This window comes from Taeniopygia guttata, chromosome 8 (assembly GCF_048771995.1).
Source record: "Taeniopygia guttata chromosome 8, bTaeGut7.mat, whole genome shotgun sequence".
Taxonomy (NCBI): Eukaryota; Metazoa; Chordata; class Aves; order Passeriformes; family Estrildidae; genus Taeniopygia; species Taeniopygia guttata.
Genome location: NC_133033.1, coordinates 16896194 through 16915145, shown reverse-complemented (window position 1 = coordinate 16915145; position 18952 = coordinate 16896194). Strand labels below are relative to the sequence as shown.

Sequence of the window (18952 nt, the reverse complement as noted above, 5' to 3'; positions counted from 1 at the left end):
ATATAGCAGTCTTCTATTGATTAAAATACTCTAGATATTTACGAAATTGAAGTGATCTTTGAGAGACTTTTTACAACATGGGTTTGAACATTAACTTCTGTTAATTTACTGTAGTGCTATGTACTGTATATCCAAGTACTTTTGGTAAGATTTGAACTTTAAAACGAATTTAAATGGCAATTTCCAAATTTTCAGGGCATCCACAAATGTTTGTTGGGAGTACCACCACCTTTCTCTAAGAACAAATGTAATCAATGCACTTTTTGAAAGAGGTCAGAGAAGGCTGTAATGTCTAGATAACCTAAATGGGACCTTTACACCATCTGTACATTTCAGGAAGGATTATTACAACCCTACTGCTCTGATGATTCCCCTGTGTAGTGCAGCAAGAGAAAGCACTCTTCAAACTGGCAGGAAAAAATGCTGGGATGCACAATGTTTGAGGATACTAGAAATAACTCAGGGAGAGTTTCTTTTGGTAATTCACAATTTGATTCAATTTTTTAAAATTTCTTTTCTTAACATGAAGATAAATGCTCTGTTGTAGATGCTTCTGCAACCCTGTCTTTTCCTCAAGGAAGGCTGTAATTGCCATGTGACTATTGGGGTATTGGAGAATTTGTTTGTCAGGCTGCCAGCAGGAATCTGTTAAGAACCTCTTCCGATTCTCTTATTTATGGTTGTTGTTGGATTAAGGCATGTTCTGTCCTCTTGAATATCTTGGGGTAGACAGGAGAAATTCCCAAGAGCAATGCCCTTTAGAACTTGGGCACACATGATGAGTTATGCCAAATCATCTCTACAGGGGATTATATTGTTAATTCTGTGTAGTTCTATTAACAGATCAGGTGCTGCAAAGCCATTTACTTCAAGAGCGCTCCCTGATAGTGCCAAACCTGAGCAGTCATATGGCATCTCTTGGAGCACTGCAACAGGACTTTTGGAGAAGTCCCAGCTAGTGCCTCTGGCCAAAAGTAGAGTACATCTGATTTACAGAAAGGTGGGAGTCTGTTTCAAGACAATTTCAGCATTTTCTGTTGTTAATTTGATCTAGTTTTTATCTTTTTTTTTTTTTTCAGAAATGCATAAGATTTGTATCAAACACCATTCAAAATATTCAAAGTGATGTCTTTCACTATATTTTAAAATTGTATTCTTAAAAAGCCCCCGTTTTTGTTTTTCTTAAAAATAATGTTTATAAGTTTACTTAAGCGCCAAAGCAGTCTAAAAGACTACACCCTTGAGTCAATAATTATCAAAGACAAAGTTGACAGTGCAAAATTTTGTTCTTGTCTTACATTTTGAAATCTAGGTGTAGCCACTGGGGCTTAGTTGTGGTTTTTTTGGGGGGTTTTTTTGGGTTTTTTTTGGGGGTTTTTTTGGGGTTTTTTTTTGTTTGTTTGTTTTTTGGTTGTTTTTTTTTTTTTAATTAACACTGAGCCACTGAATATTTACAGTTGAGTTGTTCCTTTGCAGCTTTGCAGGCGACACTGTAACTCAGCTCCTCTTATGCAGTTCAGGAGAATAAGTCTATCTGTGGCCTAGTGATTTAATCCTAAACACCTGGAATTTTATCCCAGCTGTGAAACTACTGTGCTACTGTGGGCAGCCTGATGCATTGTCCTTTCTGTAAAATATGGACAGCGGATGCTTTCTTATTCCATGTGGTGCTGTGCAAGCCAGTCATATGCAAAGTGACTTAAAAAAATTGAGATTAAACTTCCTCTGAGAATTCTTTATTATGATGTATTTTGCTTGTCACCTCACGTCTCTCAAAAGTGAATGGCAAAAGGTAACAAAACCTACACAGATGACTCAGCTTCTTTTCACCAGGTTTTCTTTCTGCTGTGAGCACGGTTACCAAACAGTCCTGGGTGACAGAGTTCTCCTGTCCCCTGCTTACTCAATTGCTTTCTCAGCTCAGTTACTTGGTTCTTTGTTTTACAAGTACGAAGCAGTCATATTGTCCAAATTATCTTGAGACACAGACTTGTGCTGCCTCTGCAGCACAGCATATTTTTCATTAGAAACCCAACAGCAAGGATACAGATCTGAGCCCAGGGCTTCCAAAATGATTGAGAGGAGCAGGAATATTTCTCTAGCATATGGGCTAAGGTACAGTACTTTAAGATTATTAATATATTCATTTTGTTCATCATCAACTATGGAGATAAAAAAAAATAATTTGAATGTACAATTAAAAGGTAATGAACCTGAAGCAATTAAAACCCCCCTTACCTTCTGCCACACTGTTTAGATGCAGTTTGTTTTCTGTCCTCACCCGTGTGCTCTGGGAATCACATGTGGTGTTTAAGCAGTGGTGCAGTGCAGTTATCTGGTTCCGTGCAGGAATGTTTTGTAAGCCAGAACACTGGGTTAACTTCTGCTTTCATTTGAGTCCTTCTGAATGTAAGCTAACAAAATCAAATGGGGGAGTTTTTCCAAGGCTATATAAATGTTAGCAAGAACATAATTTGGCCTGGAGTGCTTTGCTTTTTGTAATAGACTGAGTTGGTATGATGTTCATGTTAACCAAGAAAACAGGTAATTTTTGCCAGCCTTTCTTTTGAAGATGTCCTTGGTTAATAAATCCAAGCCTTTCAGAGGAAAAAAAAAACTTTTACTCTGTATTAAATGATACCTTTTCTGATTAGGGATAGAAAGAGAAATGGCTGCAGACTCTTGTCTCTTTGATGCCAGGGACATTAGTATCATGGGATTCACTGCTCTTTAAATTTCCCAGAGTGTGGCATTAGTACTCTATGGACTATTTGTCTTGACAGCTAAAAGTTACTGTGGGGTCACAATGTCCTATCACTGCTTGGATCATCACTGGGTGCTAGATGTGTCCCTAAGGTTGGATGTGTGTAGTCAGTGCCATTTCTGGAAGGATCTTGCTGAGCATGTTCTAAAGGGATGAAAAGCTTTCAATCTTGATTACATTTTGCTTTTCACACAGTTATGAATCTGAGTGACTGACTCACTATTCCATCTGATACTGACTGATGTAATCACAGAAACAATTCTATTTAAAATCATGTCCTTTCTTCACTATTGTAATTATAAATATTGCACAGGCTGAAAATCTACCCCTGAATCATAAATACACTCTTCTCCTGACCCCAACAAGCTTTTACTAAATCTGTTTAAATGTATGTTGATTTTACCATACTGGAGATTTTCAGCAGAATTATCCCTCTCTGGTTTTTCAAACTGGTAAATATGGATTGTATTTTAAAGGTTTAATTGTAAATCTGTTTTATCTACTTGAATATTCACTTAACGTAACTGGATCAGAATTTATGAATTTGATTTTTGTAGCTAAGGTCATTGTGCAATATGAAGTAATGGACTGTGTGGCAGAATTCCCAAATTCTACCCCTGGGTTTGTCTTGGCCCTGAAGCATGGCAAGGTAAGCCATTTGCATTTTCTTGTAGGGTGATATTCAGCTGCACAATTTTAGTTGCATAATATTTCTATGGAATTGACAACTCTTCCATCAGTATCCGTAGCCTTTTAACTGTTTGAGTACATTCTTCCCCTTTCTCACTCATGTTGTTTTACTCCAAGTGTGAAGGAAGTGTGACTGAACACCAGACCCTGCACAGGCACAGTTGTGCAGAGCTCAGCAGCTCTTGGTTCACACACACAGTGGACAAGGAAGATCATCAAGCACCTCTACTACAAAGGAGTTTCCTGTGGATTCTCTGCCTCCTTTGAACGAAAAGATGTCACTAGAAGGACATCACTGCTGTCTTAGGCCTCTTGTACCCCTATCTACCAAAAGAGAAACAAATCTCTTCCAATTTCACAAATTACAGAAAGATCAGAGTGACTTATGACAATGAGCATTCTCTTGTACACAGGTAGAAATCTGAAGTTATTTTATAGTAAGAGAAGACCTCAGGGCTTTTTTCTGATATAATTGCTACTAGAGTGCAGATCAGGGATGCACAGGAGCTAAGGAGCTAACTGAGGAAAAGGAGCTGTGACAGGAGGTCAGCAGGCTATGTACCTTTGAGAAGAAAAGGAGAGATCAACAGAAATGAGATGGAGAGCATTGTTACTTTTGGTAAAAGAAGAGAAAGCTCCTTCTCTGCCTGCAGAAATGCTATCACAGAACAATGCGGTGCCCTGGGAAAAGATGAGGATGAACAAGGACCACTGGGGGAGGTATCGGGGCCAGCTGAACCTCAGCCAAATATCAACAAGAAGAGTAAAAGACAGCTGATAAGCATTGGAGATTCATTCATCTGGAACCATTCATCTGCTATGTTGATGTGATGTTTTGGGATGTTTGCTGAGTGCCAGGATCCTGGATACTGCAAAGAGACTTTCAGGGCTTGTCTGGTCCTTAGACTTTTGCTCCTTTCTGAATATGTGTGGGCATCAAGGACATATCAGGAGGGACAGTGAAGCTGTGGGGCTGCGGGTGAAAGTTACAAGGGCCCAGGTACCTTCCAGTGAACAGAAGAGGCTGGGATAGCAAAGAAGACATCCTGAGCAAGGGTTATTGTTATAAAGAGAAATGATAGTGCAGGGTCAGTGAAGAGGTGTCCTTAAGATAGGGGAGGATCTCACTCTTCCTCTGTGAAAGCTGCAGAGCTGAGGGCCTATACTAAGTACCAATACATAAATGCTCACAGTCTGGGAAAAAGCAGAAGGAATTTGAAGTTTATGCACAGCTGGAAAACTAAGATGACATTAGAAATAGATGTATACTTTAGTTATTACTTTCTTAGTAATTGGTAACCTTTTAAAATTCAATTTGATGGTATCAAATGGTTTTATAAAAGAAGATCAATTGCAGAATTCCAGTTGTAGGTAAACTGACTCATGGTTAATTGACATGGTCAAATATGTCTGCCAGTCCCTAGCAGAGCCAGTTCAGCTCTGACTTAACTATCTGGAGTTCTACTACAATCTTCTTGTTTTCCATCCATAAAATTGTATAATGAGTGTGATTATGTAATGCAGTTAGACTACTATTTTCAGAATTGTCGAACTGCCAAACTTATTGCTAGTTGCACTAGACTATGCTCATTATTTGACCCAGATTAACCATTGTACTGGCCAAGTTCAAGTCTGGCTAATTTGTATTACAGCTGGAAGACTTAATTTGCTATGCGTTGAAGATAATAGATGTATGAAAGGCAAGTGAAAACAGCAAAGTCAGTTCATACACCAAATACATTAAAATTTGTTCTTGAGAATCTTTGTTAAAATGACTACATAAATAGGCAGCTGCATCTTATACTGGTATGCTCTAATATTAGTTTGGTCAGTGCTTCAAGACTGACAAATGTAAAAAAAAATGCTTTGCATCTGTAAGCACAGGAAATTTGTTTTGGAAGTCATTTAGACACTGTGTAAGTGAATGCTATGTTACAATCTTGGACTAAGGCCAAAAGCAGAACACAGAGCTCAAACTCTGCACTTTTGTAATCTAGCAGTACAACTTTTTCCCTCTTTTAACAGCCATAGTGGAAGCACATTGAACTAGCAAGTGATTTTTGTAGCTAATCCTTGCATAGTCTTTGCTCCATATTCTCCTTCCAATTTTTGTCTCATAAAACCAGTCATTGAAGTTAATGCAACTTATCACCCAGCAGAAGTTACAGTATGAAGAAACAAAAAGCTGCACATCAAAGAGTCTTCTGTGCAGACAGAGCAGACAAAAGGCTTCTTTGTGATGAATGTGCAGCGTTAGCTCTGCCACTCTAAATCAGCAGTGAATTTTCTTCAATTCTAGCATTGAAGTAAAGAATGTCCTTTGTTCTTGTAGGGGGTTTACTTTCCTTTCCAAACTGCTGGCAGGCAGTAAGCATTGACTGAACACACAAAATTAATTTCCTGTGCTCAGAATTGTGATATACTTTTATAGAGATGTATCTTGGTTTATTCAAATTAGTAATAGGTACCAGTCATTCCTGCAGTGAAGTGAAACAAGCAGCTTCCACAGTCAGTGATGTCTGGAAATCATAGGAAATTATTGTTGTTGTTTGTTGTTGTTATTACAATATATTACTGTAGTTAATTTTGTAAATACCTGAGTTTGCAATCACAAGGGTTTAGAATCTAGGTAAATAGTATGAAAGAGCCAAAAGAAATACCATCACAGCTCTAATCCAAAATCACAGAGATTAGGGGAGACATTTACACCCAGACAGAGGGTCAGGGACATTTTAGTCAGGTTTCAATACAAGTGGCCTTTTCCCTATAAACTTGCTAAAAAATTATCACTTGCTTTTGTTAGTGCTGTGATTACAAGATATTCCTTTGTGTGTCTAAAAAGGGGAATATGGCTTCTTAATTTACCTTCAAGGACTAATCTTATTCACAGGTAGTTTGAAAGGGAAATAGACCCATTTTGTGTTTGGTATTAATTGCTATGTAATTGGTATTTGTTACATAGAGGCCTTGTGCTTTTTGACTGAAAGATTTGCATTTTGTTTGACAGCGAAGCAGGTATCTACTAGAGATAGTTCTGTGTTTTATGTTACCAATAAGAATGAGAAAGAGTGAAATAGCATTTGGTGAAAGTGTGAGAAATTGTATCTCTAGGCAGGCTGGACAAGTAACTTTAACACTGGGTTAAAATGGAATAATGGAATCTGGTAGAGAAGTTACTTTAGAATCCTTAGAAAATCTGAGAGTGTAAGTGAAAAAAAGAAGGGGCAGAGGGGAAATATAAAGACCTGGATTATGGAGAATGAGAGTAGTGTTGATGGTGCTAATAAAATTTTGTTAAGGTGTTGGCTTTGGGTAGAAGTTGTTTTTTCAGGGTCTTCTCTTCTGCAGTGCAGAATGGGTTTCGAGTGAGTGTGCAGCTAAAACATGGTAGAACATGATGAAATCAGTTCCCCAGGTGTATTAATTTCCTTCTTCATAAAATCAGACATTCATTCAGATTGTTGTGCTGTCTCTATGTTGGCAAAGCTTGTGTGACATACATCTGACGTGGGAATTTACAAGTGCAAGCCATATACAATTTAATATACTTATATAAATGGCAGAATAATTAGTTTTCAGGTCATGAATTTTAACACTCCTGATGTGATACCTCTCTTCCTTTGTGTTATATCTAAAAGCAAATTAGTGACCTCTTGATTTGCATCATGAGATATGGGTTTGTTAAGCTGCCAGTAAGGAAGACAGACTATAAAGTAATGTATTGCTTAAAATATCCTTTGTTGTGGCTAACACTGTAAAGGAAAAGGATAGTGTAGGTAGTTTTATTTTCTTCCATATGCTGAGTTCTGTAGTATTGAACAGGTCCCAGATCAGAGCTCAGCACACTGGGCACATCATGTCCAGGGAAAGGACATCTGACATTTTGAGTTTTTGAGCTATTATAGGATTTTCTTAAAACAATTCTATTTCTCCTGTCTACCATCAAACTGAAAGTCAGTTCACTTATGGACTGTTTGTTGCACTTTTGGATGAGGATAAGGACACACAGTCAGTGTAATGAGCGGTATGAAGTGAGAGCCACCCATGGGCTCCTCTCCTGCAGCTGGCCGTGCCCTGCAGCTGGCTGTGCCCTACAGCTGGCCGTGTCCTGCAGCTGGCCGTGCCCTGCAGCTGGCCATGTCCTGCAGCTGGCCGTGTCCTGCAGCCACAGGATATGTCACACAGCAGAGCCTGACCGCCAGGTCTGCATCAGCACAGCACCGGCCTGAGCCTCCTGTGGCCATCACTGATCCTTCATTCCGGCAGCATCAGTGCACAGCCGTTGGATAAAGAGCCACACAGTGATGCAGTTACACATCTAGGTTTTGAGAGCACCAGTGTTTTCAGGGCAGATATACAGTCTGGGTGGGTTTACCTCTCCCTATTAGTTTGTTGAACTCTAGACTGATGGAGGGTGTTTTTGAGCTTGTGCATAGTTTTACATTGACATGAATTAATTAATTTTGTTGGGGGCAGGTTGTGGTGGTGATGTTTGGATTTTCTTCTTTCTTCCAGTTTATTAATAAACTTTTTTACAATAATTTTTAATAAGAAATATTTTTTTAGAAGTAGTCTGCAAAACTCTCAGCTGAAAGTAGGAACTTCTGTATTTCATAATGGCTCATTGGCAAATAGACGGCACATTTTTAACCTAGTAGAAAAGTAAAAATAATAATTAAAATTAAAGTGTGAAAAAGTTTACTCAACACAGTATTCAACTTCTCCTTGATTTAGGGGAAAAAATCCAACCCCGCTGCTCAGTTATCGTCACTGTGATTCATCAGCTGCTGTCTCCTGGGCAGGTCTGAGTGCTGATTGGGCACAGAACTTCTCAAGGTGTGTCTTTTGTCAAGAAGCTTTTGCATTTTAAGGCACACAGTAGACCCTGAGAGCCTCCTGCTATGGTAAGAACTGTTGTATGTCTATTTATTAACCTGTACAGTCTCACTGTTAGAAACAATGCTTGGTGGTTAGTAACAAATAATTATGTGTGTTAGCAGATGTTTCCAAATCAACTTTTTGTGGATTTAAAATCTGGAAAGATTTTAATTTTGGATCTTAATTGTGACAGCTATCACTCAGTATGCTAGTAGTGATTTTTAAAATTCTGAATTAAAGTAACTGTAAATATATAATAATGAGGGGTATTGTCAAATCCAGAGAGAATTAGATTAAAATATTTTTTGTAATGTTGTCATACTTTGAGAGAGAAATGTTTATAATATTTTAGATGGTTTATATTTTTTATAAAAATTGTATGTGTCAATTATTTTCAAGTTAAGTAATAAAAGGAAACTTCTCACGTTGCCATATCTTCAGGTCAATTTTATTTTCTCAGAGTTATGAATTGGCTTTTTTTTTTTTTTTGCCAATTTATAAATCTAAATTATTTGGAAGATAAAATTAATCTGATTTTCACATATCTTTTCAGCTGACTTTGGAAAAATAAGGGAGAATCCTGAGGGAAAATACAGGGATTTATTAGAAACATTTTTACTTTGTAATTGATAGGTTTACATCAGCTTAACTATCAAATAAAAAGATGCAATCACAGGGATTGAAAAAATTTGAAACGTGCTACATAGACAAGTTTGCATGTAACTGTCTGTGATCTAACAGTGGTGGAGGATGACAGAAAAGGCTGGGGAAAACAGCAGCTGTAATACCCAGCAGGGTAATGTCTGCTCTCCTCCTTCACAGAGCGCTGCTCAGAGCTCAGTGCACATGACTGTACTTGTTTCAGCTCTTGGAAAAATGTTGCAGTCATGGCACAAGCACCAACTTCTTTGTGAGGGATGATACCTAGTAAAAGGAGAGTTTCATTTTAATATTACCTAAGTAAAAAATTAATTTTAGGATAATACATAACTGAAAACAAAGAACCTTTAAGGATATATGATTTAAAGAGATATTTAAGAAGTAACTCTTTCACCAACTATCAAAACCACAAGGGCTTTGTAGACATTCAGACAGAAGTTTCTTGCTATTGAATTACATTAATTGGCTTCCAGTGCCTTGGCATATTTCTTGATTTTAAAAAATTCAGTGCTTTCCAATTTTGTGCTTTAAAATAGTAAGATTTGTTTTATGTAATTGAGGAGTGTCTTCACACTTAGTAAAGTTAGAGTGGATTTCTTTCTCAGAATTTTAACTCTGAGCACCAGCCAACACAAGAGGTGCGGAAGTGCTGGTATTGGTGTTATATACATAATATACTTTTTCTAAACATGGTTGTTTTGATATCTCCCAGCCTTTTCTTGTTTGCATATACACCTCTGTGACACTGTAATATCAGAATACCTTTCTTTCTAGGTGTTCTTATAATAACACCAAACGTATTCTTCTCACCAGCAGCTGGCACCATGAAAGAAACATTTTTCAGTACGCAAATAAATTTAGCTAAAACAGCAATCTATGTAATTTATGTCATGTTTTTGTCTTGCTCGTGCTGACTTTAGTTGTATGTGCAGGGGTCAGAGACTGGTTTCTATTTCTATGTGCCATGCTATCAGCAAAGGAGGAAGATAGTAAGAACTTTGAAATGCATTCATGAGCAAGACCCTCATGCTGAAATTAATTTAACCATTCCCTTATTTAGGTGATGTTTTTGTCTGAGCTAAAGCCTTAAGGATACATGTGTGTCCTACACTTCAAGCGTATTTTCTCAGTCTTGTTGCCAGTGTGCTGCAACATAAGAAATAAAGTGCAAGTATTTTAGAGGCAGGTGTGCTTCATGAGGTTAGAAATTTGATTTCAAGAAATGAGATGTCGTGCCTTTGTTGCTTGAATGGCAAAATTATAAGATATTCTGAATTATGTATTTTTAGATGGTTTTGCTTTCAAAAGATGAAGCATGCCATACCTTACAGTCCCTACTGCTGAATCACAATGCTGTTATTTCTAGAGTTGGGTGTAGTTCATCACCAGTGCCAATTTTTTGGACACTCTTGTATCTGATTTGTTGCACTGAAGTTCCACGTCTCAGTGCATTATTGGTTCCTGCAGTAAATGGCACTTACAAACTGTGCAAGGATTGCATAATCCTTTGCAATGGATTATATTATTTGAATTTTAATTAGATGCCAGGCTAAGTACCCTTTTTGTCATATAAAAGGGTTTCTGAAAAAAAGGAAAATAATCTAGTCACTGTTGGAGTCTTTTCTGTATATTTTTAATGAAAGGCCTGTCACTTTATTTGATGGAATAGTGTCTTCAGATTAGTGCTGCTTTCTTAACTGTGTCTAATCTCATTTGATTTAAGCATCATCAAATAATAAAAAAATCAATGTAGCATAGGTTTGTTTTGAAGTCAAGTGGGGGGCTAGCAAATCGGTAAACATCACTTCATCATGTTTAATTAGCTAACAGGAATTTTCTGAAACCATTAAACAAAACCATGACAAACAAATTTGATGTAGGCTTATTAATTTATAGTGAAACTCTGGTATGAAAACTGAAAACTTTAAGTCTAACACTGTTTTCCTTTACACAGAAATTACAAAACAGTTTGTCTGTATAGTTTTAGGAGCTCCTTCAATAATGTGAAACATTTCTTTTAGTCCCCTTCCACCAACCTATGAAGTTGAAAAGATTAATATTTGTCTCAATCTTTGGATCATTTGCAGAATTAAAAGAACATAAACAACTCCGAAATTCCTTTACATATCAATATATCAAATGCAAATATGTGAACTGTGCAGTATTAGAGTAGTGACCTTCAACCAGACTCTAAGTCAAGAATTTCTGTTTCCAAGGCTTCTCATTCTTGCTGAGTATTTTCCTGGCACAATGTATGGATCTTTTGTGATGTGTCATTTGCTGGAGAATGAATGGAGGCCCTCTGGCTCATTTATCCTACTGTCTCACTTGGGATTTGAACTATTTTGCTAGAAAAGAATGTCTAGTGCTCTCACTTTCAACTCTAATCCCCCCATCATTAAGCTTGCTGTAGCAGTTCCCTGCTGCATAACTATTTTCTCAGCTATAGAGCCCAATGATGGTTTTGAAGAGTAACTAAGATTTACAGGATATGTATGCTTGTGCTTTAGAAGCTCTCCATCATGAACATGCTATATCTTAGAATGAGAAAAAATACCTCTATTTTGAGTAATTTTATTTCACTTCCTCCATACACTTCCTTTTTTTCAATTTGGCTTGTCTCTTTTTGTACTGTCCTTGTCTCAAACATTGAAATTAGGGCCAGCTGATACTTTGTCATAACATTGACATAAAAGCTGTAGTGGACTGAAAAGCACAAAGCACTGTGGATTGTTTTGCTTGGGTTTATTGGGGCATGGGGAGTTTGTTGTTAGTTTTGTTTTTACAAAAAAGAAAAACAAAAAAAATATACTCACTTTGTATGCAGGCAGATACTATTTAAGAAGAAAAATACTATTATTAAATATGTCTGTCTTGAGATCCAAGTTAAGGAAATTATGACTTACTATAAGGTAATTTGGGAATTTTTTTTTTTTGTTATAATTCCCCAATATTAGTGTTTTTTTCTTACCCTACATCACAACTTCTCAGAATATTAACAAATTTGTTTGTCAAAATGCATACCTCTACTGTTAATTTTCCCTTAAGACTTGCCAAAATAAAGCTATTAAGAAAAAATGCCTTGAGGACGGCATCACTTTACAGGAATTCAGTCAGAAGACATACCAACTGATGCAATTCAACTATGGAATTTTTTTTTCTATTAATGGGGAGAAAAATTTTGTACTTAAAAAATAGAAACCTATTATCTAGGCAACTCCTGATCTACTTCTAGAGCTATTACCATGTTTACAGACTCTTCCACTAGTGCAACAGCAATATTGCTCATGTAACAGTAAGGAAAAAAAAACAAACAAGGAAAATTTTACTCATTCTCACATGTCAGCTTTTTCTCTAAGAATGTTTTACTGCAGGCTTTCAGCTATTTATTTTGTTGTGTGTTAGATTCCTGTTCTCTATTCTCTTTACTCTCCCTACTTACTTCAGCTTAAAATGTTCTTGATGTCTTTTCATCTGTCCAGTTTTAGCAACTGCTTTTCTTCCTCTTTACTGCATCTCACAATTATCTGTCTGTGTCTTTCTTATTAATACCAAGTTTATTTCCTACTTTTTGAAAATACTAGTAGAAGGATTCTGTAGAAGTGGAGTCCATGAAACTGTAAGAGGAAGAGTGGAAAGTTAAAGGACAAGAAAGCTTGAGGAGCAGGACAGAATAGAGTTGTTTAATTATACAAGAAAGATAACAACTTCAAAAAAACTGCAATACAATTTTGAAATATCAGAATTAGCAAAAATGGTCTAGCAAACTGATCATATTATTTTGCTCATGAAGTTTGGGGACCATCAATAAGTACAGTGCTCTTGATGGGTGTTACACTGTTTTCTGTGTGAAAGTTCTGTACATCCATGCACAGCCATGTCAGTAGAACTGAGAGCAGAACATTTCCATATAATGTTAAATATTGTATGGAAATATTCCTTTATATTGTAGTTTGAAGTACTTGAAAGACTTTAACATAATTCTCTCAACTATACACTTTAGTACAATGACTACTGTGTTACAGATTGGTGCCCTTTCTTCATCAAATTTCTAGATTTATCAGTGTGACTTTTAAAATTAACATAGGTACTTGTGGTAATAAACTGCAGGTTTTGCAGTACAATGCTGTCAAATCCAAAGAGACAGCAGATTGAAACTTGCTTACCCTCCTGTTCCAGCATAGATCAGACTCTCTTCCTGCAGCAGCCTAATGCAGGCTCACTTGGAAAGCCTGCTATTGAGCAAGCCTTCCAGGACAGGAGAGGAGCTGGTTCTGGTTTAGTTCCATTTTGTGGAATACAGCTGCTGATGTATAACACAAGTCTGTGTTATTTTTGACACAGATTTAGTTCTGTATTGTAAACACTTGAAATACCTTTGAAATAGGTGGGGTATTAAATGAAGGGAAAACATCAAGGCAGAGCTGCTGTTACTACTGCAGAGAGTTATAACTAAGCCATCTTTGTCTTTTGTTCTTCTAATGTGAATACATAAAGCTTCAGGCAGATGGCAGAAGAAACATTTAATAAGTTAAACTCCAGTGCTTTAAAGCACCAAAGCTCTCCTTTCAGGTTGCATATGATACACTATAAGATTTGTGATAAATTTATCTGGTAACTGCAGGATTACAGCCAACCCAACCAAAGGCAAAGTAATACTACAGGTAGGAGCCCAGTGCTTCAGCTGCAATGCATTAGGATTTTAACTCAAACTAAGATACACCTGTGTCCCTGACCAGGTGTTCAGATATTGCTGCAAATTAAGGGCTTGGCTGAAGTAATCAGCTTTGCTCTGAACCTCAGTTGGGATCCTCTAAGTTACACTTGAGAACCAAAGTTTTACAGGAAGGTGTCCTCCACTGCAGCAGTATGGATTATCCTCTCTCTGCGCTTGTGCTGTTCTTGGAGCAGACTGTTACAGAATGTGGTGAGGCAGGGCTGGAGAGCTTCTGAGGAAAAGGGTCAGTGTACAGCACAGTGTCAGTAGAAGCTTGTCATGAGGAACTCTGCAGAACAGAAGTCAGCAGGTAAGGAAAGCTCAGTGGTGATGACTGAGAAATCAATAGAATCCGGCCCTATTTAAAGATGCTTCATGCCTTGAATGCAGTAACACTGTGTCACAGAGTAGCAGGGAAACAGGAAGGGACTGGAAATCATTTGTGCTATCTGCAGAAATATCAATAAAACTGGTATGTAAATAGATTTGGTAAGGAATTAAGCTTGCTACCACAAAATTAATCAAAAATACTCTGAACAAATTTGAATTGGCATTGCAAGTTAAGACTGGTTCAGCATTTTGTTTTATCTACCTGTGGTGCTTTTTATCTGTCTCTACTACTCCTGGCACTACCTATACCATATCTTCAAAGGGAAAGGAAGTCTCTTTGTTTATGATACTTGCCCTGCATTTACAAAAATATGACTAGTAGCATTTTTGCGTGTAAGCTCAGATGATTCAAAGAAATTCCTGACTTGCTACTAGTGTTTTCTTGAACTGGAACCCAAGTATTTTAACATTTAAACTTGTTAGCTGTTTGGGCCCAAAAGTGTGCTACAGACCAAGTTACTGCTTTTTGCACATACAATCACATGTAAGTAAAGAATCTGTCTAACTCTTACAGACGGATTGACTTACTAAAAAAGTTAATGAGGTTATGTGTCATCTTGCCCTTTATGGCTGAGCTCTCCATAAAGCAGCTTCCTATATGTTATGATTTTTAGCCCAAATTTTAGTGATACGTAACCATTATTTTATTGCTAGTTGTCTTAGTGCAAGTTACAGAGTATTGTGAATTCTAGCCCTAACTGCCATGTTTAGAAGGACATTCCATTTAGAAAACAGAGAAAAAAAAAGTCTGAAATTAAAATTTATATTAAAATGTCATTTTCCAGCTTTGTGCCCAGTGCCTTACAGAATCATTTATATTGAATGCAATAGTTTATTTTAATATACCTGTTTATTTGATCTTGATTATCTTAAAGGTCTTTTCCAACCAAATGATTCTCTGGTTCTTGATCATCTTCAGGAAATACACTACTTTTCCTTTTTAATTATGGGTTGATTAAAAAGAAACAAATCAGCAAGTGGTTTTACTTTCTGAGGGTCTAGAATTTATGACTAAATTATTTTTGATTTCAAAGTTGGTTTTTTTATTGCTTATCATGCAGGTCTTTTAATCTGGAGGTAGCAACTAGCATGTTATGTTCTGCTCCTAACCCCTAAACAGTTCTTATCACTTTGTTGTAAAATAAAAGTCAACAAAAATGAGTGCATAAACAGATAGGAAAATGTACCAGGATTGACTTTGTGGCTTGAAGTACCAGACTAATGGGGAGGAGTGAAAGGCAAAGAGTAGGAAAGCGAAGACAAATCCTGTTGTTAACTACACAGTTCAGGAGTTTAGAGCAGCCAAGCAGTAAGAATATATATACACAAGAGCAAAAGATAGGTTGCAGAATAAAAAGGCTCAGGACTACTAAACTCTTGCAGAAAAGGAGAAACCAAGCTGAGATAAATTAAACTTTTTGTTCTAATCAATTTCAATGTAAAATCAGCTTGGCTTGCTCAAACTACATTTGCCAGTTTTTTAAGCCAAGAAGATTGATTTAGCACTGGGGTATGTGAGAAGTGTCACCATAGTCCTTTTCTTACACTGCAAAAACTGCCATGTGGGTGCAGAATGAAGTGCAACTTGAGAGCATATTTGTCTGTAGGTCATGATTTAGCAAATGCACCTGCGATGTATTTTTTTTGTTATTTCTGCTGCCAGTTTGTTTCTTGTCACAAATCAATTTTGGTAGATTAGACAGCACTCAAATCATAGAGTTAATTAGTCATGTGAGTAGCTCAGCCTTTAAAAAAAAGAGCTGTATTATTTGTAGAACACAAATTTTCAGAATTTCTTGAAAGACAGACCTAAGTTAACCATGAAGTTTCAAACAGCAGAAAGCAAATAAAAAGAGTATTTTTCTTAAAAAATTAAAAATAAAAAAACTGTGGAGCTTTTTCATAAGTTCTGTGTCTCTGAGCAGCCTTATTAAAAAAGATGGCAGTCCTACTATCTCCTTCCTATTCTGAAGGGCAGAAGAGCTGAAGAGGAATGTTAATGATAAATGAGGAATTAAATGATAAAATATTTCAAAAACCCATTGCAGTAATAGTAGTATAGAACTTGAGACAAGCCGTGATCCTGGATCTGCACATTTTTTTAAAAGCACACATTGTGCAGGGGCACAGTTTTGTGTTTTCAGTAAAATAGGACCATTTAGTGTATCCAGTTTAGCATCTGACCACACAAATGGTAGACTTGGTGCAATGGACTTGAGGAACTTCTGGGTTGATATGGCTGAGGAATTGAAAGGAGCAAGACTAGAATGTTGAAGTTGGATCAGTCCACAGTAAAATTTTAGCATAGAATCACAGATGTAAACTCCTTTTTTTCTTCATCCCTTCTCCCCACAGAGAGCTTAGCATGCTAGCTTTAATTAGATTTCTGAATATATGGCATATGTATTTACAGTCTGTTACTGTTGGGTGCATTGTAGGCTCTGGCTGTTCAAGCTGAGAAGCAGCTGTGGAGTCTTTTCAACAGTGAATACTGGCTCAATTTCAGCACTGAGCTAACACACTGCTTGTGCAGGTAGGATGAACTCCCATCTAGCTACAAAAGACCACACAGACACAAAGAAAGAGGAAAGATTTACTAGGCAGTAGTGACCAACATTTTCTGTGTAAGTGTTTGGTTATCATAATTCTATTTATTCATTTGGGTCTGATAACATAAGTACTATGACAATTGGCTCTAGCCTTCAAAAGATCTGCTAAGTTGTTTGTACTGAATTGTATTTGGAGATTTGTACTAGTCTTTTCTGGTGATGTGCTAGGTTCCTTAATACTTGATCACTTGATTGCTGTCATATCACCTGCATTAAGCACAAATATTTGCCATTTCTGGGAATCAAAAAACATACAAAGTAGATTCATTTTTAGACAGGAGAATGTACAATGACTAATCTGGCTGTAGAGATAGGGAACTGCCCATACACTCATACACTGGGTCAAGTATTGTGAAAATCTGCAAGAGCAAAGTGACACTTTCAAAATTGTTTGAATTAATTTGTATTAGTGGAGCAGCTTTGTCCCACATCTGCATTCCGTGTGCAAGGCAAGCACATTTGTATGAATTGGACCAAAACTCTCTTTCTAGGACAAACTTTTGCTTATAGAAGTGTTGTAAGAACATAAGTATACAGGGATATTTACTACCCCCGCATGTCACCACAGCTGTAAGAATTTTCAGAGATCTTGATTGTGTCTGTCTTTGTTTTAAATAGTTTTTTATTTGTTGTTCTATTTATACAGACCATCTTTTAAAGTCATTTCTCTTTTTGCTACCCAGGACATGAGTCCCATTGAATAAGATTGTGTGAAAAACTGCTGCTTCTGTTTTAGGACTTTGGCTTAATAATTAAGAATATTAAGCCACACAATCTTATTCAATGGAGAAAGTTACACTCCTGTATGTAAGGAAAATAAATGAAAGGTAGTTAGTCTATGCCTTCCATAAGCAGTGCATAAAGAATGATGAACCACTGTCTTAGTTGTTTCTTGTAAGCTACTGGTGATAGTATTGACATCCCACCAACTAAAATGTCTGATTTGAAGTCTGACATAAAGTAGCTTGATGTCTATGACATTTTTTGTGAGATGTCTGGCATGAAAATCTGCTGTGTAGCTGCTGAGTCAGTATGTATTTAACTCCTGATTGGTACTTTGTAGACTATTTATCTTTACACAAACATTGGCCAGAACAACATATACAAGTTGAGTAATATTTTGTATTTGTTTCTCTGTAGTCTGCAACAGATTTGCTAAATGCTGGATTGACATAAAAATCCATGTTAGAAGTATCCCTCCAGTGCCTGGACTGCCAAGAATATTTATGCTAATAGTTTCTTTTCAAAGAATCCAACATCCTTACATCCTTCACAGCAATTTCTCAAAATTTCACCAAAAATTTGACTTAAAACCATTTAAGCAAGGAAACATGAAGGAAATCGGGGACTAAAATAAAAGAGTTAGAGTACTGATAGCTGTTCAGCATATTAGGTGATACTGCATATTCCTAATAGCTCTGTCTGCTCTGAGCTATTCTGGTGAAACCACTCGTCTAGGTTCAGGCTGGGCATCATGTGTAATGTCTGCGACAGTCTGTGCCTTGGAGATGGAATTGGGTGAACAGAGTAGTCTATTCAGATAAGTGTAGGGGATTCATTCACATGGAAATCATTCCTGGCACAGTCGAAACAAAGTATGAGTGAAAGAGGAAACAAAAAGGAGCCACGGCGAGCTGCACTCCCAGCAGCAGTAAATCAGCAGAGCTTCATTGTTCACGATAAATGTAAGTTACTTTACATCACATCAGTCTCAGTCACAGTTTTCAGAGATGGTGGTGAAACATAGTCCTACAGTAAAAGATTGCTTTAGCTTAATTTGAAACCTGATTCTCAGCTATGTGTAGAAACCATGTTATACCAGTGTAACAGCAAGCTTTAAGGTGAAATTATTTTCACCTTCCTTAAAAGCCCAAAGATGTTTTTCTATAGTACTGAAAAGTTGGATGAAACTAGTTTAATTCAGTAAAGGGTAGAAAAAGTGCCAAGCTAGCTAGTACCAGCAAAAACCTAGCACGATACCTAGGAAATCTGTATTTTTCCGAGTTTTGTTGTCAGATGTGCTCCCACTGGAGGAGTTGTCATCCTATCCCTACCCTATAAGATAATCAGACTTATGCTTTAATTTAATGTTAATTTAACAAATTAACATTAAATTTGATGAAAATGTGATAGTTCACAGTGTAACTATAAACAATCTATAAAGTTCATCTATGTCTACCTATCTTGTAGTACACAAACTGCTAATTGGTGGCAATATAAATATGAAAAGAAGCTTGCAGCTTA

General features: G+C 36.9%; 1 protein-coding gene across 2 annotated transcripts in view; it reads left to right on the top strand.

Annotated features, from left to right (window-relative positions):
- The window catches only part of BCAR3 (BCAR3 adaptor protein, NSP family member), a 95225-nt gene that overhangs the window by 2430 nt on the left and 73843 nt on the right, over positions 1 to 18952 (top strand). For both annotated transcript variants that reach the window (XM_030279179.4, XM_072932509.1), the window contains exons 2-4: positions 832 to 1000; positions 3322 to 3413; positions 8189 to 8358. The gene's annotated coding sequence lies outside the window, so the exon portion shown is untranslated. The remainder of the gene's footprint in view (positions 1 to 831; positions 1001 to 3321; positions 3414 to 8188; positions 8359 to 18952) is intronic.